Genomic DNA, 24,614 nt, shown 5'->3' with positions numbered 1-24,614 from the left:
AGATCCTTCAGGGCTTTATCACATTTCACCTTCTCAGCAAGGCTGTCTCTGGCCACCCTACCTGAAATTGCAATACTCACACAAAACTTCTTAACCCCCTTTTGGCTTTATTTTCTCCCTAGCAGTGATTATTAACACATTATATATTTTATAGATTAACCTTTGTGTTATGTCCTCTAATTAGAATAACAGCTCCATGAGGTCAGGGCTTTGTCTGTTTCTGTTGGGTTATATCTTATATTACCAAAACCAAGTCTGAGAGATAGGTGCTCAATAAATCTTATCGTGTTGACCCACCCCAGGGGCATTTGAAATTTTTTTTTTTTAATCCAAAATGTGTTTATCGAGATGGTTTCCCACTCATCTTGATTCAGAGTGCTTTTAGTGCTGCTTCCTCCTAAAGGAACATCCTTCTGTAAGCCTTGCTTTTCCTCCTGTAGGCTGGCAGAGGACAGTGGAGCAGCCAACACACAAAACTACCGTTTGTGCATGGCTAAAGACCGTGGTGATTTTATAGCATCCTGGGCATTTCACATCCCTGAAGTAGGAATTGGGGCTCTGCACGAGGCGTTTCTTCTTGTGTTTCCTCTTCTCCTCTTCTGGGGAGGGATGAAGGAGATCCTTTGTGAGAGGCATGTTCTCGTGTGGGTAGGTCATCACTGCCGGAAAGCCTGAATTTTTAAATTCAGTTGGGGTGGGGAAGGCTTTATCTGGGCTTTGTTGGCATCATGGAGGCAATGTAAGGCCCAAATCTGCAAACTGGCAGCCTGGAGCCCAGACCAGCCCCAAAATGTGTTTTGTTTAGCCCACTAGACATTTTAAAATAAACTAAATTAGTTGTCAACATTCAAGAATGGGAGATTTCATCTTTAAAAATCCAGATTTCCAGCTTCTCTGGAAAAACCCAAAGTCCTCACAATCCAGAGGCTTTGTTCCCACCTGGCAACAATCAGCAGCCCAGAGTGGCGCCTTCCCTCCTGCCCCAGCCTGCGCCCCACCAGCTCCCTTCCTGCATGTGCTGGGGCCTGCCTGCTCTCCCGGGCTTGGGCCTGTGTCTGTCTAAATGGTGAGGTCAAGTAGCAAGACCTCTGAATTGAAGTCAGGACCTCTGAGTTTGGTTCCTCATCTGTAAATAGAGATAATAACAATACCAACCCAGAAGGTGGTTATGAGACCTGTTGAGGCATCTGTGAAGGGACTGTGTGAGCTGCAAAGCCCAGAACACCCTGAAGGGATCACACTCCACATCATGTCCATTCATGTCAGCACATCAGGGGCTGCTGATGTCTCTCTATACAGGCCAGCCCTGCCTGAGGACCCCACCCAAATATTCCATGCAACCTCATTCTGCCTCTCAGGTAACATCTGGCTCCCGTGCAGACCGTGACCTGCTCACCCCTCTCTGTCCAAAGACCCCTGTCCAAGGACCCCTACCTAGCCCCCTTCCTGGCATGTCTGCTCTGCCACGCTGTCTTAGTGGGGTCTGTGCCGTGGGGTCTGTGCGTTCTCTCTGACAAGGCTCTGCTGTCCTGGGCCAGGAGCCATGCCAGCAAAGCCCCGCAGGTTGAGGCCAGAAGATAATCTACAGGATCCTGTGCAGGCAGACCCTGAGAGGCAGATGAGGGCTGTGGCCCCTCCGCTCGTGGTGCCCACCCGCACTGCCGCTGGAGCCGTGTGGCTCGCGCTGGGCTCGCTGCCCGAGACCAGGCGGGCAGGAGTGTGGTGAGGTGGGTACCACTTCCCCACCCGCGGTGGGTTTGGGGCGGGAACGCCGACTGTTATTGGAAGGCTTCAGGAATGTGTGGGGAGGCCACAGGAATGCCAGGGGAGGGGGAGATGGAGGGATGGCAGGGAGGCCAGCGTTCAGGGCTTCCACATGCCACGTCTTCGGGGCTCAGAATCTCAGCTTTGAGGAACCACGTGGTTACTTATTAGCTGTGTTGCCTAAGGCAAGTCACTTCATTTCTCTGAGCCTGGTTTCCTCTTCTGTGAAGACTTATTTATTTATTTATTTATTTATTTATTTAATTATTTATTTATTCATTTGAGACACAGTCTTGCTCTGTCGCCCAGGCTGGCGTGCAATGGTGTGATCTCGGCTCACTGCAACCTCCCGTCTCCCAGGTTCAAGCCATTCTCCTGCCTCAGCCTCCTGAGTAGCTGAGATTACAGGCGCGCGCCACCACGCCCAACTAATTTTGTAATTTTAGTAAAAACAGGGTTTCACCATGTTGGCCAGCCTGGTATCGAATTCTTGACCTTGTGATCCGCCTGCCTGGGCCTCCCAAAGTGCTGGGATTACAGGCATGAGCCACCGCGCCCAGCGTGAGTTATTTTTGCCTACTCCCCAGTGTCGTGAGAATCCAGTGAGATTCTGTGAGACTCAAGTGAATTTAATTAATAAGAGTGGCTGCTGTTTGGCAGGCACTGTTCCAACCACTACACATGCATAAACTCGTTCACTCCTCACACAGGCTCACTGACGTAGAGGCTGTTATTATCTCCATTTTACGGACGAGGACACTGAGGTACAGAAGAAAGGTCAAGGAATTTGCCTAGGAAGTTATAGTTTGTAAGTGGCAGAGCTGGGGTTTGAGTCCAGTAAGTGTAGGTGCAGAGGTGAGGGCCCCTGCCAAGCTCTTTCAATGTGTTTCCTCTGGAAAACATTGCTGAGACAATCCTAATATCTACATAAAAATATAAGGGTAGGGGCGGCGCAGTGGCTCACACCAGTAATCCCAGCACTTTGGGAGGCCGAAGTGGGCAGATCACCTGAGGTCAAGAGTTTGAGATCAGCCTGGCCAACATGAGGAAATCCTGTCTCTACTAAAAATACAAAAATTAGCCGGGTGTAGTGGTGGGCACCTGTAATCCCAGCTACTCAGGAAGCTGAGGCAGGAGAACTGCTTGAACTTGGGAGGTGAAGGTTGCAGTGTGCCAAGATCACGTCACTGCACTCCAGCCTGGGCGACAGAGTGAGACTCCATCTCAGAAAAAAAAATAAATAAATAAAAGTAAGGGCAAAGTATTCACACGGATGGTGGGAGATTATTTCACTGGGGAGAGGAGGATTTGTTAACTCACCAGCAAGTGGAACAGTCAGGATGTCCTAAATCTCTTGAGCCCAGGGGGTTGCCTGCTCCTATGGGCAGTCTGGGATAGATGAGGCTCACAGCTCCCTGGGGAAGCTGGGACTCACAGACTAGGAAGAGAGAAGGAGTCTGGCAGGGAAAGCCTGCTATGTGTGAATGTCTGAGAGCCGTGGGAAGCTCAGAGAGGAGACACAGCAGGCAATTTCTGGAAAGACTTCTGGAGGAGGTGGTCCCTGAAAAAGAGAGTGAGGGTGGGAGTCCCCCAGGGGCCGCGGTTGTGGTATGGTTTGGGATCCTTCCTGCTGATCTTTATCACTGTTTCCTGAACCCCACTTGTCCTTCCAATGAACATCTGGCTGGGAGTTCCCAGATGTTCATTGGAAGGACAAGAGGTTGTCCTATAGTCTACAAGTGGTCCCGCCATTACTTCCATTAAATCCATTAATTCCATTAAATGGACAGAGGTAAGAGGCAGTGGTCTCTTTCAGCTTAGTGTTAACTGTGAATGGGCATGATCACCTGCCTCCTATGCTTCATTTTTTGTTTTTTTTGAGACGGAGTCTTGCTCTGTCGCCCAGGCTGGAGTGCAGTGGCCGGATCTCAGCTCACTGCAAGCTCCGCCTCCCGGGTCTACGCCATTCTCCTGCCTCAGCCTCCCGAGTAGCTGGGACTACAGGCGCCCGCCACCTCGCCCGGCTAGTTTTTTGTATTTTTTAGTAGAGACGGGGTCTCAGCGTGTTAGCCAGGATGGTCTCGATCTCCTGACCTCGTGATCTGCCCGTCTCGGCCTCCCAAAGTGCTGGGATTACAGGCTTGAGCCACTGCGCCCGGCCATGCCTCCTATGCTTCATAATAACAACCTGGTTATTTAAAGTGCTCTCCTGATCACTGTCCTCCCAGGAGAGCAGATAGTAGCTGGAGGCTGCATCCTGGGGCTGGTGGCCAGGAGGAGGAGGAAGCAGGAAACAAGAATGCCATCTTCCCTCCCTGCTGGCCCTCTCCACTGCTGTCCTATACCATTGTTTCCCCCATTTTGGGCAAGGAGCCAGCTCAGGCTAGACGGTCCCGGGGCTTCCTGGGTGGGTTTCTCGCAGTGCCCGTCTGGTTCTGGCACCGCTTGAGAAGGTCTCCCTGGATACAGTCAGAGCAGAATGAGACACTTCTCAGCCCTGTGCTCTGGGGGTGTAGAGTCTGAGCTGAAGAGTCAAGCCTCTGCTGCTGCCTTGGTCTGTCCTCCATTTGTTTGTCTTCACACTCACCATGCAAGGTCCTAAGGTAGGGACAGAGTCCTATGCATGTCTCTCTCTTATGTCCCAAAGAGCCAGTAAGGTCCTGGGCATATGAAACACTTTTACTAAAACCTACCGTATTCATTAGGATATAAGTTCACGTGCTGTGACAGAAACCACAAATACAAATGCTTTAAGCAAAGCAGTTTATTTGTTGCTGGTATAAAAAGCATGGCAAAGCACCACAGTGTTTGGCTCCATAGAGTCAGCAAGTGCTAAGGTGCTTTCTACCTCATCCTCCCCTCTTTTCTAGCTGACTCTTGGTTTGCATGGTCCAAGAGGGCACATCCCCATACCAACTTTCCAGCTGGCAGGAAGGGAAGGGTTGTCAGAAGTAGCAAAGACCACCACTGTATATATCCTGTTGGCCACTTACTCCAATGTCCACACCTAACCCCAAGATAGGCTGGGAAATGTAGTTTTTATCCTGAGAAGGCAGAAGAAGGCATAGTTTAGGACACAGCTAGTAACCTATGTTACACTCACTAACTGAAAAATCTGAATATATTCAAAAGATAAAGTCATGTTATGAAATGAATCCAATTCAGATTTTCCTCATACAATCAGCTCTCTAGCAAGTATTGTTCCCTTACTCATTCATTCATCAAACATTTCCTCATCTATAAATGGGACTGATAGTACACCTCCTGGGGAAACTGTGAGGATACTGAACGCACGAATACATGTAAATCTCCTAGGAGAGAGCCTGGCACATAGAAAACGCTGCCTCAGGGTTCACTCATAGTATTATTCCTTGGCATTGTCCTGAGTGCCGTAAGGATTAGAGGGTTGACTGAGACAAGATCCCTACTCTCAAGGAGTTCATCATCTATTGCATCAAAGAAATATGAACACAAAGAACATCTCTACAACTGTAGTTCTCTGTGCAGGGTGTGCCGCAGTGTCCCCTGGGGCTTCACTCCCTCACAGTTTTCATTAACTAGGGTGGAGGCAGGGCTGGAACATCTGCATTTTATTAAAATCTACAAGAGGCTGCCCTCTAGTCTGATGGGTGGTATATGAATGTGAGAGCTCTAGGGAGAGGCTAATCTACTCCACCTGGGTCAGCCAGGGCCAGGGTAGGCTTCCCAGAGGAGGTGATGCCTGAAGGTTTCATGCAAAATGGGTGGGAACACCTTTTAGGTGGGAGGATCAGCATGCAATAAATCAGTGTCAATTTCTGGAAACCGCAAGAGGCAGTCAGTGCCCATGGAGCATTAGTTCATGAGGGGCGGGGGTGGAAGGACAGGGAAAAGACTGCCAGAAGTTAGAAAACAGAGAAATACACAGGAGCTTGACTGTAGCTCAGGGATCATTTTGTTTCTCAGACAGGATCTGACAAAGCTACCATCCCTGTCTGCAGGAAGGAAATGAATACACACACAAAATCTCACATGCGATTTCAGGAGATTCATAGACACTGCCCCCAAACCAAGCCCATCCACTGATGGTGAAACCACTGTCAAGTGTGACACACTGAGATATGGACTACAAGGAGAACCTGGTAAAGGGGATATTAGCGAGTTCACTTTTGGACAAGTTGAATTTGAGGTGTTTCAAAAAAAAATTTTTTTTTTGAGACAGAGTTTCACTCTTGTTGCCCAGGCTGGAGTGCAGTGGTGTCATCTCATCTCACTGCAACCTCCGCCTCCTAGGTTCAAGTGATTCTCCTGCCTCAGTCTCCCAATAGCTGGGATTACAGGCATGTGCCACCATGCCTGGTTTATTTGTTTGTATTATTAGTAGAGACAGGGTTTTGCCATGTTGGCCAGGCTGGTCTTGGACTCCTGACCTCAGGTGATCTGCCTGTCTCGGCCTCCCAAACTGCTGGGATTACAGGTGCCCGCCCGAGGTGTTTCAAATTTGACATCCAAGTGGAAATGTGTAGCAGGCAGGTGGGTGTACCAGTGTGGAGTTTAGGTGAGAAGGGTAGGCTGGAGACAGAGATCTGGCTCATCTGTAAGCTGGTGGTAGCTGAAGTCATGGGAGTTGCTGGGACAACCTAGAGGTGTGTGGGGTGAGAAGAGCATCAGGATTCAAACACACAGGACTAACCTTGGCTGCTTTAAGAACACCCCACCAGGTAAAGCAAACCCTGGTTAATAAACGATTTCAGAGTGGGAAAGACAGGGATGCTACCCGTGGGGGTAGGGGATGACATGAGCTAGGACAAAATGAGGAAGGGGTGAAAGGCGTCATTGTCGCTGTTCCCAGTTCAGGTATAATAGGCTTGTGCGATCATTTGAGAGTCTTTGAAGCAGATAGGATTCCACAATTCTCTGGCTGAGGGGCCAGCTGCCTTGGCAGGACGGGGGAGCCCAGGAACACTTCCATTGTCCCTCAAGGAAGTTCAGGCACGCTCCTCCTTCCTCTGGAGGGAGTTTCTGAGAAATGCCTGTTCCGGTCAGCATGGCGGGACCCGGTGACATACCCTTTGCCGTGATGCATCCCACATGGGAGTGACAGTGGCAGGGCTCAAAGCCCTCCCACCTCTCTCCACTTGCACTTTTTTATGTTTCTTTATGAAAAGCCTCGCCAGAGGATGCAAGCTGAAACACATTTAGCTAGCGATTTAATAGAGGACTTCCTTTAAAAGAATAAAATTATTCCTTTTGGGGACTGTTATAGAAAACACTGGACATGTGTTCACCATATTAAAAGACTGTGGTTCTTTAGGAGGGGCAGGAAATTTTTCTGAAGTGCTAACTTACATTCCTCACCAGAATTCCCTCCTCTTTTGCTCATGCTTCGCAAAGCCTCAGGACAGGGTTGTATTAGCAGAGAAAAAAATCACTGCACCCAGCTTTCATTCCCTTGACTAGATAATATAGATTAGGTAAAAGATTTGGGAGAAGAGTATCGTAAGGCCCCCTCCCCTTGCATGATTGACGTCTCCTAACTCAGGTGTACAGGGTGAAGGAGAACAAGAGAACACAGACATTGGTGAGTTTTAGAGAAGTGAGCCCTGCACCCATTTCTTCATTCATGGACCAAACTGAGCCCCAGAGCGGGACTAAATGCCAGGAGAGAAGAGGGATCCAAGAACAGGGGGATCTCTGCCTTCTATATCTGGACAGCCCCATGGGGCAACAAGCTCTCAGAGAAGAAGTGCTGCGTGAAGTTCCCAGGCAGGTAATACACTATGGGAGGAAGCAGATGATTTCCTCATACATAATCTGTTTATTCCAGCGTGTGGTGAAGCTTCAGAGTCTTTGCTGAGTAGCAGAGAAGTGACAGGGGGAGCCACTAACCTGAAGGGACCATGGGGCAGCGACAAGGAACATCTTTTCCCATCTGATAAGGCCACCAGCCAGGATGAGGCAGAGCGATGGAGGTCTCAGAGGATGCCTCTGTAACAGGTGACACTGAGTTCCAAGACCTGGACTCATCCCACCCTATAAATTAGACACGACCCTGGGGAAAAGGGGGTTGATTCGTGAGTTGACCAAGACAAAGATTCTGCCAACCTAAAAGACTGAAAAGTCAAAATAAAAATTGAATTTCTATGTATTTTACTTTTTCTTTGATTTTTTCTTTTTTTTCCTTTTTTTGTGTGTTATGTTAGTTTTCCAGTCTGAATATGTTCATAAAAATTTAATTTCTTAAAGAAAATAAAGGAAAGTCACATTTCTTGCATACATAAATTGGAACCAAAATCCATACATTTAAAATCATGTATATGTATAGATATAACAAACTGGCCTTAAAAAAACCTGGGACTTTTGGAATATATGTAAGACAAGTGGTTATTGTACAACAAACCTGAGTCCTTAGGTGTCTTTAAAAAGAAGGGGAAAAAAAATACAAGTCCACTCCCTTAAAAAACAAACAAACCAACAAACAAACCAGGAGAAAGAAAGTCATTGTAGCGCCAGTAGTCATTTTCTAAACATTTCACTGAAAAAAAAAAAAATCCCTTGAATCTAGCCATTCATTCATCTCAGGCAAATATGGAAAACTTGGCAGAATGAGCAATGAAGAAAGAAGTTACCAGAATAGGGACTGGGGATGGAAAATATTTTGCAATTCTGCAGTTGTTGCCACTTCTGTTGGTGTAATGGGTCATGAATGCAGCGTGTTCTGGTGCCTGCTGGTAAGGGGGGCCCAGCAGAGACTCCAGACACAGGCTCCCTTGACCTTTGTGTATTTAGCGCCCTGCCGCCTTGATGTCTGGAACAGCCGCCTCACCCCGATGAGTCCCGTCCCACCACCCCCTACACCCTCCCTGATTTGTGAGGTGGAGCTATGGAACCTTCTGCCATCAGGGGCCTCCCACTGGGACAGGCTGTGCACAGATTTAGAAAATATGCTTGCTGGGGAAGAGCGGGCCCTGGCTGTTTGTTCACTGTCTCAACACCTCAGTAAGGAGAAGAGGGCTTTGGCTGCAGGAGGAACATTACCAGATCATCTGGACCATAAACACTGGCTCATGCCCCAGGGGAAACTGGGGACTTCCCTAATCCTCAAGCGGAGAGGGTCTACTCTTCCAGCAAGAGACAGGCTAGTGCAGAAGAATGGACAGAACAGAGAGGATGACTACCCATCCCCAGTCTCAGGGTTTCTTGTCAAATTCAGGAATATTTCTGAACTCATTAGCCTATCACCTCTGACCTTGAGGGAACGGAGAATAGAAACACCTTGGGTCCGGGCATTCGTTTCTGTCTCCCTTTCTCCCCAGCTTTCTGTCTTTTAGATAAAGAAACAGAGAAGGAGTCAGTTGTGTAATGATCAGACCTAATCAGGCAATGACACAGGCTCTTTTATTTTATTTTTTTCTTCTTTTTTAAGAGAGGGGCTCCCTCTGTCACCTAGGCTGGAGTACAGTGGTGTGATCACAGCTCACTGCAACCTTAACCCCCTGGGCTCAAGTGATTCTCCCTCCTCAGTCTCTTGAGTAGCTGGGACTACAGGTGCACACACTACCATACCTGGCTAATTTTTCTTTTATTTTTTTGTAGAGACAGGGTCTCACCATGTTGCCCAGGCTGGTCTCAAACTCCTAGGCTCAAGCGATCCTCCTGCCTCAGCCTCCCAAAGTACTGGGATTACAGTTGTGAGCCAACACACCCAGCCAGACAATGAGAGTTTAAATAGCAATGTCTACATTTTCCAGCAATTACTATATGCCAGGCCCTTGATGTGGTGTAGTCTGTCTTCTATAATTCCCTTAACAGCCTTGTGAGGTAGGGACAATTATTAGTTTCATTTTTCAGAAAAGAAAGCCAAGGCACACAGAGGCTAAGTAACTCAACTAAGGTTGTATAACTGTTAAAAAGTAGGCTGGGATTTAGACCCAGGTCCATCTGACTCCAGAGCCCACATGTTAACACCTACACTCCACTATTTCCTAGAGAGAATGCAAAGAGATGCATAACATAGAGAAAGCTAGGGAGATAATGGGAGTAGTGTGTGAAATGAGAGGAGGAAGAAAATATATTTTAAAATTGTAGATGGTATCTTTAGGAAAAGGTAGAAAATTCCATTGTTGAAAATGGAGATGCTGTTCCTGTGTTTGGCAAATATAGACATGGAGGTCATGGATGCAAAAAACTGGTGGAAAAGGGAAATTGGAGTAGGTACATGGAAGTCATGGCTGCAAAAAGCTGGTGGAAAAGGGAAGTTGGAATAAGTGAGTTGGAAGGTTGGGACTGCACCAACAACTTCCTCTAAATAAAGGAGGGAGCGTGTGTCCTTCTCCGTGTCCCAGCCCAAACCCAATTCTAGACTAATTCATAAACCTTCTGATGAACCATACTCTCCACTCTATCCAACCCCACCAAACTTCAGACTGAACGCACCAGCTTCCAGGAAAACAGCAGGGTGGACAGAGCCCTGAATCACAGCTCCAAGGGAAGATGCCAAGGCTACCCTGTTTCCAGAAGCCAGTGGAAGGAATGATACACAAAGGAAGAGAGCCAACCTATTACCTGGCTATTCCACCTGTGTGATAGCCTGGCTCTCTGTCCAGTCCATCTGTGGACACCTGTTCAAAGTTTTGCTCTTCAGATCTCCCTGAAGAGTCTGAAGGGACTGAGGGGTTCCATGACTCTCCAGGGGGTAAAAGTTTTGGTGAAAGATTGAGCAAGGATAACTAGCTGCTTGGGAGACAGACCTGGCTTAAAATAGGGCTGACTTCTCCAATTGTCCTGTCCTTTGTGCAGCAGTTTAGTTAAAGAAACTTGCCAACAGGATACCCAGAGGACACGGGGTAGTGAGGATCTTCTCAGAGACAGTGGAGACAGCAGAAAAAACAATGGACCAGGAGTGAGGAAAGCAAACTGCCCCCAGGCCTCAGGCCTGCTTACTGCCAGTGGGACCTTAGGTAATCTAACTTAGCTGGGGTTATTGAAAGAGAATATCATAGCCCAGATTGCTTAAACAGCAGTCATTTATTTTCTCACAGTTCTGGAGACTGGAAGTCCAAGATCAGGGTCCAGCATAGTGGAGTTCTGGTGAGGACTCTCTTCCTGGCTTGCAGACAGCCGCCTTCTCACTTCTCTCTTTTCCTCTTCTTATGAGTTCACTGATACCATCAGATTAGGACCCTACCCTTATAACCTTATTTAACTTTCATTACCTCCTAAAAGCCTCATCTCCAAATACAGTCACATTGGGAGTTAGGGATTCAACATATGAATTTGAGGGGAGGAGGGGCACTATTCAGTCTATAGCATGCTCTTTCTGAGCCTAAGTTTTCTCATTTTCATAGTGTCTTGTTCTCAACACCACCTACTTAAGGGGCATTGCCTGTCCTCCTTCATACCAGTTATTTTGCTCTTGTGTGAAGATAATTTAACTTTTCACTTTCCGAGTTCTTTTACCTAAGCTGTTCACTAGAGACTCCTAACTATTCTATAAGAGGGGAAAAGAATGTATTAATAAACGGTGCCAGCTAAGTGTTGCTGCATAAGATACCACCTCAAAAGTTAGTGGCTTAAAATAACAAACCACTTTATTACATCTTGAGATTTTGTGGGTCAGAAATTCGGGCAGGGCTTGGGTTGGTGGTTCTTCTGTTCCATGTGTTTTTTCCTGAGGTCACTTCAGTATTCAGCCAGTGATGGGCTGATCAGGAGGGTATAAGACAGCCTCACCCACATGTCTGGCACCTTGGCAGGCTGGCTGGGAGGCTGGGCTCAGCAGAGACTACTGACCAGAGTACACACTCCAGCACGGCAGTCTCAGGGTAGTCAGGCTTCTTACAGAGAGGCCCAGGGCTCTCAGAGAGTGTTTAGAGCCACCTGGAAGGAAGCTGCAAGCTTTCTTATTACACACCTTGAAAGTTCCAGAATATCACAAGTGCCACATTCCACTGGTTAAGCAAGCCACTAAAGCCAACCCAGATCTCAAAAGAAGGAATAGCAAACATTTTGGGCCCTCTTCAATTTACCACATATCCCCATTTTCTAGAAGGAATAAGTGGGGCACACAGTGCTCACTGACAGCTTCTTAGTCACAGAGTCCTTAGATACTACATTCATTTCTTATTGCTCCTGTAACAAAATTACCACAAGCTTAGTGGCTTAAAACAAGACAGATGTATTCTCTTATAGTTCTGGAGGTCAGAAGTCCAAAATGTGTCTCATACGAGGAAATAAAGAGCTGAGTTTCTTCTGGAGGCTCTAGGGGAGAAGCTGTTTCCTGGTCTTTTCCAGCTTTTAGAGGCTACTTGCTGCATTCCTTGGCTTATGGCCCCATCCTCCATCTTCAGTGCATCACTCCAACCTCTGCTTCCGTCACCACACCTCCTCTCTGACTTTGACCCTCTTGCCTTCCTCTTGTAAAGGTCATTGCAATTACACTGGGCTCACCTGGATAATCCAGGATAATCTCTCCATCTCAGGATCCTTCATCACATCTATAACATCTCTTTTGCTGTGTTAGATAACATGTTTACAGGTTTGGGGGATTAGAATGTAGACATCTTTGTGGGACGGGGTGAGGATGGGGGTGCATTATTCTATCCACCACAGATGCTGAGCCAGAACTAAAACACAGATTCCTGGCTCCCAGCTCACGAGGTGCCTCCCCTGTTAGCATGAAAAAAGGGCTGTATCAGGTAGTGATCAACTCAAAGCACAGTGTAACTGACCAACCCCCAAACTCAGGGGCTTGAAACCGTGTTTATTTGGACACAAACCTACAGGTTGCTGGGTGGTTCTTTTCATCTCCCCTGGCCTTGCTCACATGTTTGTGGGTCAGCTGGGATAATAGGTAAGTCAGCTATCCTGGACTTATTTTGGATGGCCAGGCAGAAGTGTAGTCCAGGAAGAAATATGCAAGCACTTTTTAAGGCCTCTGCCTGACTCACATCTGTTGACATCCCACTGGTCAAGGCAAGTCAAGTTGCTGGCCAGTGTCAGGTAGGAAGGCATTATAAAATTTCATGGCAAAGGGTGTAAATACAGAGCAAAGAATTGGAACGCTGAATTATTTTCCTATCTCAGGACCTCTGTGATATGGCAGTTTCATCGCCAGGTGTCAGCAAATACTAAGTTGACCAAAGAGCATTTGTTATGGGCTCAAAAGCATCAGAGACCTTGTGGCACTCTGTATTTTCCTAAGATGGTCACACCGACACATTTATCCCAACCCACCTGCTCTTCTTGTAACTGATACTCCTCCCACTCAGAGGCAGGGTTTACATTCTCTTAGGTCATAAAAAAGGGCTCAGCTTCTGGCTGGCTCTCTCTGTCTCCAGATGCTCACCTTTGGAACCCAGCCACTATGTTGCAAGGAGGCCCATGCCACATGGAAAGATACACTTGAAGAGGAACCAAAGCCTTCTCCCAACAGCCAGTGCCAACTTGCCAGCCATGTGAGTAGGCAGCCTTGGAAGTAGATTCTCCAGCCCCAGTCAAACTTTTAGACACTGCAGTTTTGGCTGACATTTTCACTACATCTTCGTGAGAAAGACCAAACCAGAACCACCCAGCCAAGCCACTCTGATTCCTGATCCATAGAAACAATGTGAGACAGTCCATGATTATTGTTGTTTTAAGTCATTAATATTCAAGGTGATTGTTATGTAGTTTTAGCTAATATAGACCTATTCATGAGGCTTAGGACAAAATGAGGATAGACCCAGTTTGGGGGCTCCAGGAACCTAGAATCTCTAGGTGACCAAGCAGACATTAATGGAATCAACAGCATATGGTAAGTATTTAATCCAGTCAGAATACACTAGCAAGAAGGGTGGGTCAGGGATAAGCTGACCATATCTTTCCAACTCAAAACTGGGGCAATTGACTAACGGTAGACCATTGTAGCTTGGAATTGGGACAAAATATTTGAATCAGGGCTGACCGCAATAGTATATAAGATATATGGTCACTTTGTCCAGAAATTGTTCTGCCCAGTTTGGGCTTTGAGTGATCTGGAAGAGCTCCCTGATGTGATAGCAATTATGATGGGGAAACAATATGACTATCTGAGGGTTTCTGTCCATTTCCCTCTTTCCTACCTGGGAAAGCGGATACTCAGTCGTCGTTTCCTTTCCTCTCTCCAGGGAGGGTCTTGCCTAGCCAGGTTGTATATGTAGGGTTTTTTTTTTGTTACAGAATCAGGAGGAAAAGAGAGAAAAAAAGGAGAAGGGTTGTGTGGTTAGAGCTGGAAAAGGAGTTTGGGAGGTGGGAGTTTTGGAAAGGAGTGGTGCCGGATCAGATCTGATATGTACAGAAATAAATGGGAGAGAAAAATTAGGACCTTGAGAAGTACTGTTCTGGCCTACCCCATCCTCTTCATTGCATTGGAGAAGGTGTACAGATAACTTGAGTTTTTTAAAAATACTTTTTGGTTGCTGGACTGAGTTTATTTGGTGACAACCACTTTGAGACTGGACCATGTGGGTGATGGGGCTCCAAGTGTCTCTGTGATGAGTAGCAGAGAGGAACGGGGTGTGGTGGGTGGCTCTGGGCATATGAGACAGTCGGTCAGCGGCTAAGAGGCTGGAAGCCAAGGAACTGTTCATTTGTTCCGGAATTGAAAGTCAATGTGACTTACAACCTGCAGAATTTGGGCTGTCCTAGGCCCAGGTGTGTCCAGATGAGAGCAAGGAGCTCAAAGGCTCGGGGCTTTTAGAAGCTTTGTTTGTGGCATCACTGCCCACTCTGGTGTAGCCCCGGGATGGGAGGGGCTTGGCACAAGCTTAACCTTCTGTTTCTCAAAACAGAGGGAGCTGGGGCTGGAGGGAGAAGAGGTTTGCTGGGCGTGATAGTGAACTCGGAAGTACAGAAGTAAAGACAGGAAGGAAAGAACTACTGAGAGAGAGGGGCGCGTAAAGAGCTGCCTCAGGTTCCTGAAATATTCCAAGGGATTGTGAGTTCCCCAAGAGCAGGGACTGACTGTTATTCATGTTTGTTCTTCAGACTTTACATCATGCCTGACATGTAATTGCTTCATAAATAATGTAGAGGGAGAAAAGAAGGGAGACAGGGAAGGAAGGTGGGAGAGAGGCAGGCAAGGAGAAAGGGAGGGAACAAGGGAAGAAGGGAGGCAGGGAGGGAAGGAGGAAGAGAAGGAGGGAGGCAGGGAGGATGGGAAAGAAGGAGGAAGAGAGAGGTTGGTTGGTTTTCTAACTTCCTCTCAAAATTATTTGGCTACCTAATTCAAACATAACATTATTCTCACTGACATCTAATTTCTCCTGGAGCCAGAGCTGGTATAGGGGACCCCGATGTCAGTCTTAAAATTCTAGAATTCTGGAGCTCAAGTCCTTTTGTCTCCACTGATCCAGCCTCCTCTCTCTCAGGTGAGCTGCTGACAGAGGGTTAGGAACCATTTGGAATTGCACAGACCTGGATTCAAATCCCCACTCCATCACTTTAGTCTTGGCTACTCAAGCAAATTACTTAAACTCCTAACAGAGGCCCAGATTCCTGTAACAGCAGCACGGATCCTTGCTGCAATGAAGATTAAGCAGAATGTGTCACTGAAAATGAAATTAAATGAGAAACCCCTAACCCAGTCCCTAGTTCATGGATCTCAGGAAGGGCCTGCAGGCTTCCTTCTCTCTGGTGGATAAATGCAGCCCCTGCTCACTTTCCCTGCCCTTTGACTGTCCCTTACCCTCTGATCCCTCCAAGCTGCCCTTTTCCTCCATCCTCCTTGTCTCTAACCCTGTGTCCTCCTGGACTTTCCTGGTTTGGTTACTGCTCGCTGGAGCTGCTTTCCCCTGCTGCATCTGTCTCTCGCTCCAGCTTAGCCTCCTTGGTAGGGTACCGGCAGTGTGCCTCCAGGAGGCTCGTGCCCTAGGAGGTGAGGGACCAGCAAGCAGCTCAGAGATGAGCCAAAAGGGATAGGACTGCCCATCCCAGAGCTTCTCTGGGGGTGAATACCCATGTCTTTCCAGCAGCTACACACAGCTGGTTATTCAGGAAAAAACAAAAAATAAAATTTAAAGATGTAGGCTCCTGCATCCCACAGCATTCCAGGGCTCTGCCTCAGTCAGGAAGAACCTCACTCCTCCTGCAGCCTTGTGCCTCAGCCCCTCACCTTAGCCTCTGTGACTCCTTGGCCTCCATTCCCTCTGCCTCTGCTCTCCATGCCTCTGCCTGGAGCAGGGACCATCTTTGGAGACAGTGAGTGGGTCCTGAAGGTGGGAGAATTTCACAGGGTGCCCCAGCCCCGATCTGGGCATTTAGGCTAATCTCAGGAGAGTTGAATTCTGTTCTTAAAGTTGCACTGGGCAAGATATGCCCATAAGAAGGGGGTGAGTGCCTGCCTGATTTGGCAGAGGATGACACAGGGACCCACAGCTGACCTGAGGACTAGTGTACCATGCTGTCAGGCAAAAACCCAGAGAGCCCAGGTCACATGTCAGAGAAAGGGCTTTAACACGGGATTCTTAGACCATGGAGCCCAAGGCTCACCCCCATGCAAGGGAAGGAACAATACACCATGGGGACAAAGGCTTCTGAGCCCTTTAGTTAATGGGACAAAAGCCTTCGGGAGGAATGAGATCACAGCCTGCTTTCTGTCCACCGTGGGGCACCCGTGCACTTCAAGAAAGGCCCAGGAGGAGCTGCCAGCACAGCTCTGTCCAGGGTGAGGAGTGAGTGGCTTGCAGAGAAGCCACTCCACACGATGCCCTGGCAAGCCCCTGTCACATTCCAGAGCACAGAGGACCACGAACTCCCAGATGGGCTCAAGGTATGCGGGGCTGGCACGCAGCCCAGGCATTTCCTCCCCTCCCATCCCTCTTTCTCGTTTCTGCATCCTGGGGCTAAAGGTTCTGCTGGAGCTTCCGTCTCTCTTCTCTGCAGAGGGAGAATAGGGAAAGGAGTGGGTGTCAGCTGGGAGAAATTTCCACTCAGTTTAATGTTGCTGGAAATCCAGACATCTCTAAAATATGAGCTGAGGACCCCCACGTGCCCAGCATTGTGCCAGCCAGCCCCAGAATGCAGAGATGAAGAAGAGCTGTCTACTGAGGACAGAGGAGACTGCTTGTGAATGTGTCCTTGACAGCCACATTGGCTGGGCACATGGAAGAGATCAGAGGAGGCAACGTCAGTGAGGGTTCTGCACCACTGTACCCTGCAAGCTGCCTGAGGGTGGGTCCACCTCTGCTTCTTTGCCACCGTTGCCTAGCACAGTGCCTGGCCTGCTGGAGGAGCTCAGTACACATTTGCTGAGTGAATTAGCGGAATGAGGTAGTTCAGGAAGGCTTTCTGGAGGACAGAAAATCTGAACAGGGCCCAGAGAGGATGGGTGGAATTTGACCAAGCCAAGTAGAAGGGAGTATATCCTGTGCAGCAGAGAGCCCTAAAAGAAGAGGTAAGGAAGGGGGCAGTCCACAGTAGGCGGTTCTAGACAGGGGCATGGGGAACAGCTCCTTTGTTACTCTCAGGATAAAGCCAGGCCCCCCGGTTCACTCACAAGATCCTTCTCATCTGGCTCTGCCCACCCTTCAGTACCGCCTCTTCCACAGCGCCCTGGTCCTCTACTCCAGCTGTCTCAAGTATTTATTTGCAATCCCTGGGACAAGACCCTTGCTCTTTCTCCTCCAGGCCTGTGAACAACTCTCCTCCCCTCTGCCAGGAAGGCCTCCACCTGCACCTCTCCCTGTCTCTCCCACTCCTCCTGACACCGTTGATCTCTCCTGACACCAGTGGTCTCTCTTGGGAGGACCTCACCTTCTGAAGTTGGGTTGGTCGCCGTTCCTAAGTGCAACATGCCGCTCTCTGCTTGCCGCACGGTCATGCCATCCCCATGAATTGTTATTCCTGGGCTGTCTCCCCCTAGACTGGTCCTAGACTGGACCATGGTCATGCTCCTAGACTGGTCATGTTCCAGTGCACTAGACTCCCTACTCCGAGATGACCAATTACAGAGACAATTAACTATGACTTCAGCAGTGTGTGAGAGGCCGCCAGCATCAAGGGGGGCAAAGCACAGCCGTCAAAACAGAGATCACACGGTCCCAAACAGCCTCGACCCTGGCTCACATAAACCTTCTCATCTCTAAGTGGAAGAGGCAGGCTGATGCAGGCATAGCTTTCAAAGCTTTTCCATAAGATGTTAGTGATTTCTGATCACTCTTGGCAAGCATCCTTTGTGGCTGTGGATTTCTGATTAGCCTGTAAACTCCTCGGAGCTGAAGATCAAGTCCAATTCTCCTTTGTATTATCAGTTAAACATCACACTGGGCACATGGGAGGCTTAACAACGAATTATTTCTTTATTTGGTTAACTAATTATTCATTGATCAAACTCACTTAAGACAATGTCATTATAATTTCCAGTCTCGACTTCAATCTTGAACAGGCTGCTGGAAGGGTTCTCACAGCTAGAGCTTATGCCCAGAAGATTACATAATGCCAGCAGCAGGAAATGAGAAGCTACAGTAGTAAATGGGAAGTCAGTTTCCAGCTAAATTCGATATGCTCAGAGGTAGAAAAGGCTTTAGGGAGCACCTAGCCCCCACCCTCACTTTATAAGATGGGAAACTGAGACTGTGATATGGAAATTATTTGTCCAAGGTCACAGGACATCATTTACTTGTTGGATCCAGTTGTTTGACCTTGGTCTTTGAGGTTCAGTGTTCTCTCCATTATACCATTTCACCTTCCTCTACCACCAGCAAGAATCCTCCAACTGCCTATTCCCAAGAAGGAGCCTGCTAGAAAGACCATGGATATTTGTGTCAGACCTGAGTTCAAATCCTGATTCTGCTACTTAATTGCCATTCAACTAAGACAGCCTTGTATATGACTCAAATGACTCACTTGCAAAACAGAGAAATAGCACCTACTTTGGAGGGCTGGAGTGTGAATTACAGGTGGGACAATGTCTGCAGCGTGCCCAGCCCTGTGCTTGATACGGTGGCTCTCCACAAACGTCAGTTCTGCCCCTTCCTCTGGTTCTTGGAGTTGTTTTGCCTTCTCTGTCTTTTTCCTCTTAGAAAATCATAAGGTCGACTTAGAAGAGCCTCTCAGAGGTCTATTGGCCCACTTCCCTGCATGTATTTAGGGCTGATCCCCCTCTTCTCTCTAAAGCATTTCATCCTATCCTGGAACTTCTAAGGAAGGCATTTCACAGTATAACTCATGCTAGTGGATAAAAGTTAGGTAAGGCCTCTCTTCTTCCTCCCATCTAGCCCAATCAATACTTCCTACTACAATTTAGGAATGAAGTCATTTTCTCTATTTTGCTTTCCAGGAGGATGCAAAACTATTTTTTTTCTTTCTTCCTTTCTTTTTCCACCGTATCTGTTCATTTTTTTCTTCAATATCCTAATTTCTCCTCCTTTTCTCATTCCCCTGGGCTTTAGGAACTACCCCTACCCCTCTCTCTGTGCCCCTGTCCCTGTCTTTTCTTTTCAGATGGGCAGCAGACTGATAGCCCACATTATTTGGGCGGCCCCTCCCACATCCCACTCCTGCCCAGACATCTCAGTCCTGCTCAGTGTCCACCTCTGGCGGAGACCTTATCTCTGCCCACCACACCGCAGCTCCTGCTGCTGTCCTGGACAGACTGAAACCAAGCAGCTGGAGTGAGCCTGCAGGCTGGATCCTCCTGGCTGGCTGACCCAGCTGCCTGCTCCCGGGAGAAGTAGGATGAGGGAACAGGTGGAAGTTGAGTCCGCCTTCCTAGCTCCTCTGACAAATGCCAAAGGGACCTGGTAGAGCCTCTTCCCATTCCACAGGATAGGTGCTACTAACTCTCCTTGTCCCAGACCCCTCTCCTTGACTGCGCTGGCCTCATTGCCAGAAAAATTCCAGGGCAGGCAGAGGCAATCTGCCTGGAAAACAAACCCGGTGCCCAGCTACTGCAGGATGGGCCAAAGGATTTCGGTGGAATCCCAAAACTCGCAGCGCCGACTGAATCTCGTAAATCAGGAGGGGCTTGTTGCTCTAAGCGGCCTGACCTTTCTTGTGCTGGTGGCTCCCTGCTTGCTTTTTGCTTCATTCCCGCTCCCTGTCTGGAGTTGGGGGGCGGGGTAGGGGATAAAGGGGGTGGGAGTGGTCAGGAACAGAGGGCAGGCAGCCGGAGGGGATTGATGGGCTGACTGAGCTGAGCATGAACCATCCCTCTGCCTGGCTGTGCCCTTCGACTTGGCTCAGACTAGAAGGCCTCATTGGTAATCCAGGCCAGGCCAGCCTGGGGAAGAGCAATGAGATATATTCGGTGCTTTTCAAAGCACCTTCATTTATTAATCCATTTTATCCCTCTGGCAGCCCTGGACAGACATAAGGTGACAGGCGGGCCTGAGGGCGGCAGAGGGCCCTGAGTCCGAGCTTGCATCCCTCCCAGCACATTGGCTCCCAGGCCCCTGCAGTCTGCTGCCTCTTGCATTGGGGACCACCCCCATAGAGAGCGGTGCCTTCTGTTGCTCCAGAGAGGAGACTTCCAGAAGCTTCCACACGCTGACCTCATACTGAGGTGCTTGAGAACATGGACTCTGGTTCAAAATCTGGCTCTGCCCTCTACCAACTGTGGTATCTTGGCCAAGTTCCTTAGCCTCTCTGGGCCTCAGAGGTAATACCTACCTCACAGGACTGTTAGGGTGACTAACAGAGTTTTTTTTAAGACAGAGTCTCACTTTGGCAGGCAGCAGTGCGATGGCATAATCTCGGCTCACTGCAACCTCTGCCTCTTGGGTTCAAGAGATTCTCCCACCTCAGCCTCCTGAGTAGCTGGGATTACAGGCACCTGCCACCACGCCCGGCTAAGTTTTGTATTTTTAGTAGAGATGGGGTTTCACCGTGTTGGCCAGGCTGGTCTGGAACTCCTGATGTCAGGCAATTTGCCCACCTTGACCTCCCAAAGTGCTGGGATTACAGGCATGAGCCACCGCGCCCAGCCTAATTGAATTAATACTTAGGAAGTGCTTAGAGCCGTACGTGACACATAGTAAGTCCCGTGTTGGTGTTTTGCTAAATAAATTGGTCTCAGCTTTGAAATATGGGATCGCACAGCTGCCAGCTCATCGTGCAGGTCTGGATAGCCCTCATGGGCTCCCTAGACCTCTTCTTCTCCAAGCTCTTCATTTGCTCAGTAAATATTTATTGAACACTTACCATGTGCCTCTGTGTTTGGCCTTGGGTTGGCTGTGTGAACAAAACAAAATGGTCTCAGTGCTCACAGGATTTATAATCAATGCACAAATCAATACATAATGTCAAATCGTGCTGTATACTACTAAAGAATCAAAACATAAGACACTGCAAGAGAATAACAGGCCAAACCTACTTGGGGGCTAAGAAAGGTCTATATGGGGAAATCACCTTTGAGCCCAGATCTGAAGGATGAGAAGGAGCAGATATAAGAGTTGGGTGGTGGGAAAGAGCATTGCAGGTAGAGGGACCAGCATGTGTGGGGGACCCTGGGCAAGCAAGGGTATGACATGTAGCAGAAATGGGAGGAAGGCCGATGTGGCTAGTGCCAGGTACTGAGGGGCTGTGAGAGAAGAGGTGAGGTGAGGTGTGAATTTAGGATGTGGGGTCACGTGCTAAGCAGAATGTAAAGGACGAAAGGGCTTTAAGCAGCAGAGTGGCGTGGTCCCATTTGGCTAGGCGAGCCTGTCTGGCTGTCAGGTGGCAGAGCGGCTTTGTGGTGATGAGAGATTGGAGAGAGTCGTTAGAAGGCGTCTGCAGTGACCAAGGCGAGGCTTGCTGCTGCCTTACATTGGAGAAGTGGCCATGGGGATGGCAAGAAGTGGGTCAAGTCGAGATGTGTTTTGGAAGTAGAAGGCGGGGCTTAGGATTGTCACGTGTAGGAAAGCTTTCAGGATTTTAGGGGGTGTTAAGCTTGCTGGGACTCAAGGAGCTGACGATGGGTGGGTGTGGGGGAATGGATTTGAGGGTAGAATCTAGGATGACTCCCCACGTTGTGGGCTGGATCACCTGGGAAGATGAAGATGGAGAATGTAAGGGAAAGAGAGTGTTTCCTTTCTTCAGCATCCCGAAACACTCTCTTTTGAATAGGCTCCATCACGTCTTCTGAAGTGCTGATCTTCTTTTATTCTATGAAATCGAAGACTCCTGAAAATGTGTTCTCGTCAGCACAGAGTGGAGAAAGACTGTTGCCCATCTGTCCTAAACTCCATGCTTCCATTCCATCGGGTTCAGGGTCTGGGTCCAGATTAATTCTGGCTGTACCACTTGCTAGCCACAAGATCTTAGGTAAGTTACTTAAATCTCTCTGTGCCTCAGTTTCTTTTTCTGCAAAATGGGGATAATAAGATAGTACTTCTCCCCTAGGTTATTTTGAGAATAGCATGAGATTGTGCTGAGCATACTGTAAATATTCATATAGCTGAAGGGCCAATTTCATTTTTGCCACCTCCTTGAAACATACCATCCCTTAAGACCCCAAGAGCTTTCCTGCACCTTCCATTTCTGAGCCCTGCTTTCATCATTCTGTGCTCACGCAGTTGAATTTTTAAACCCAAGTTCAGGGCCTGACATTTATCCCTGTTAAATCTCATCCTGTTAGATGCAGCCGTTGGCGCCAGCCTGTCAAATTCCTTTTTATTTTGATGAGGAAGAGGTGGCGTGATGCATGCTGAGTTCATTTTTGTGGCCATAAAAACATCCATAGATGGTGTTTTTGCCATCTTCTTGCCCCCTGGTGAGTGGTCCCCTAGCCTGGGGACGTGAAGGCAGGGACCAAGTTGGGCTGAGATGAGGGAGGCGAGGAGGTTCAGCTTGGCCCGAGGGCAAACCAGCACAACCATCCTGGTTCCCGTTTCCCAAGTCAGGCACTGGCTTGGAGTTCTGAGATGCCGGGCCAGAGAGACCTGTTCAAAGTCACTTCATGGGTTGGCCAGTGACAAGCCTAAGGCACAGGCCATGGCCCAGCTGGCCCAGCTCTCTGTCCACAAGGCCCCACCACTTAATGATCTGACCTCTTTCCAAACCACCCTGTCACATTCCCTGACCTCGGATCAGAGAAGAATGTGGGCTAGACATGTCTGGCTCCATACGGCCCTCCGGCCTCTCCACTCCCAGAGTGTGCACGTACCCGCATGCCTCTGAGCGTAGCACCCCCCAACTCCCTCCCACTCCACGCACACCCCTACTGTGTCCATGCCGGGTGAAACAACACAGCCCCTTCCACACTGGTTGAGGGGGGGTTGTGCTCTGACCCACTCATGCTCCTCCTCTGACCTTTCCAAGGTCTCTGTCCCCAGCTTGGAACTGATCTCACAGCAGCAGAAGGTGGCTTTGTTGTTTATGCTTAACTGCATGCATTACTGAGCTTTCTTCCTGTGGGAGTGTCTCTCCCTAACTTCCTAAGGGCAGGTAGGTCTCCCCCTTAGGCCAAGAGCTTCCTGAGGACAGGGGCTGTGTATGCCATGACTTCTTCCCTTGCTCTCCAAGCACCTACTGGGCTCAGTTCATGGGGGGAGCTGGACTTCAAGGTGACCCTGGCACTTAGCAAAGGCCCAGAAGGACAGCCAAACCTAGAAGCCCTGAGAAGCAAAATAGTGCATTGATTCTGCATTCCTCCCAGACTTCGGGGGAGTGGAGGTGGAAAGACACCTCCAGCCAGGCACAACAACGTGCCTTTGGTACCAGCCTCTGGGACTGATGGACTCATTGGTCCAGTGCCCGCCACCACTCACCCTCTTCCATTAATGCACTCCTTGTTCACCATGTATGCTGCAAGGTATTTTTCCAGGCAGTAGTTTCTTGGGAGAATTGAATCCCTAATAAGTAGCCTTGCAAATAACTCAGAGGACAGGGAGAGAGAGGAAGCTCTCTCTCTAGATTCTAACACAGGGAAATCCACAAATTAACCCTCACTGGAGCAACCTGCTCAGACTAGAGAAGGGAAAAAAGGTTCCTTCTCTACAAGGTTCCTTCTTTCGCTAGTTCCACATGTCTCACATAATTCTTGGTTAATTTTCTCCGCCAACCTGTTGGTATGGCTTGGAGAAGACTGGGGGAGAGAGGGACTGAGATGAAAGAGAAGAAGAAAAGTGGCTCACGCCTGTAATCCCAGCAATTTTGGAGGCTGAGGCGGGCAGATCACGAGGTCAGGAGTTCGAGACCAGCCTGACCAACACGGTGAAACACCATCTCTACTAAACAAACAAACAAACAAACAAACAAACAAAAAACTGCCGGGCAGAGTGGTGCATGCCTATAATCCCAGCTACTCAGGAGGCTGAGACAGGAGACTTGCTTGAACCCAGGAGGTGGAGGTTGTAGTGAGTCGAGATTGTGCCACTGTACTCCAGCCTGGGCAACAGAGCAAGACTCCACCTCAAAAAAAGAAAGAGAAAAAAAAGAAAAGTATAAACACTTTATATTTGTATAATGCTTTGTATCTTTTCAAAGGACTTTGCCTCTATAAACCCAATACTCATTACATGCTATCAATATAGACCCATTTATTCATCAGACTTTTAGCGAGAGCTTACTATGTGTTGGGCTTTATGCTAGGCACTTAGAGGGATGTTATAGGAAATTAGACCTGGAGGAGATAAAACCTTGGATAGGGAGATAGAATAAACAAATGATGAGGATTTAAGGTGGAAAAAGGGATAATAGGGATCAAAGGAGGAAAACACCAACCCTACAGTAGAGTAGAAATAGCAAGCACTTTACAAAGAAAATGATAGCTGAGCTGGGTTGCTTCTAATAGAGGAGGAAAGGAGGAGCTACAAGGAAGAGAGTTCTTATTTTGCGTAGCCCAAGTCTCCCTGCAACTGACGCTTATCAGTAGAGAGCAACCAGCATGGTGAAAGGCATAGAAACCACAGTGTACTGGGAAAGGGTGAAGG

General features: G+C 48.5%; 1 pseudogene across 1 annotated transcript; it reads right to left on the bottom strand.

The window, feature by feature from the left end:
* Nucleotides 1-319: 319 nt before the first annotated feature.
* On the bottom strand, nucleotides 320-670 carry LOC704267 (small ribosomal subunit protein eS27 pseudogene; annotated as a pseudogene). Its single transcript, XR_013410995.1, has one exon. The product of XR_013410995.1 is annotated as a small ribosomal subunit protein eS27 pseudogene (transcript).
* Between the last annotated feature and the right edge of the window lie 23,944 nt (nucleotides 671-24,614).

Source organism: Macaca mulatta, chromosome 1, assembly GCF_049350105.2.
Source record: "Macaca mulatta isolate MMU2019108-1 chromosome 1, T2T-MMU8v2.0, whole genome shotgun sequence".
Classification (NCBI taxonomy): domain Eukaryota; kingdom Metazoa; phylum Chordata; class Mammalia; order Primates; family Cercopithecidae; genus Macaca; species Macaca mulatta.
Note: the sequence above shows the minus strand (reverse complement) of the source record. Positions and strands in the feature narration are given on the sequence as shown.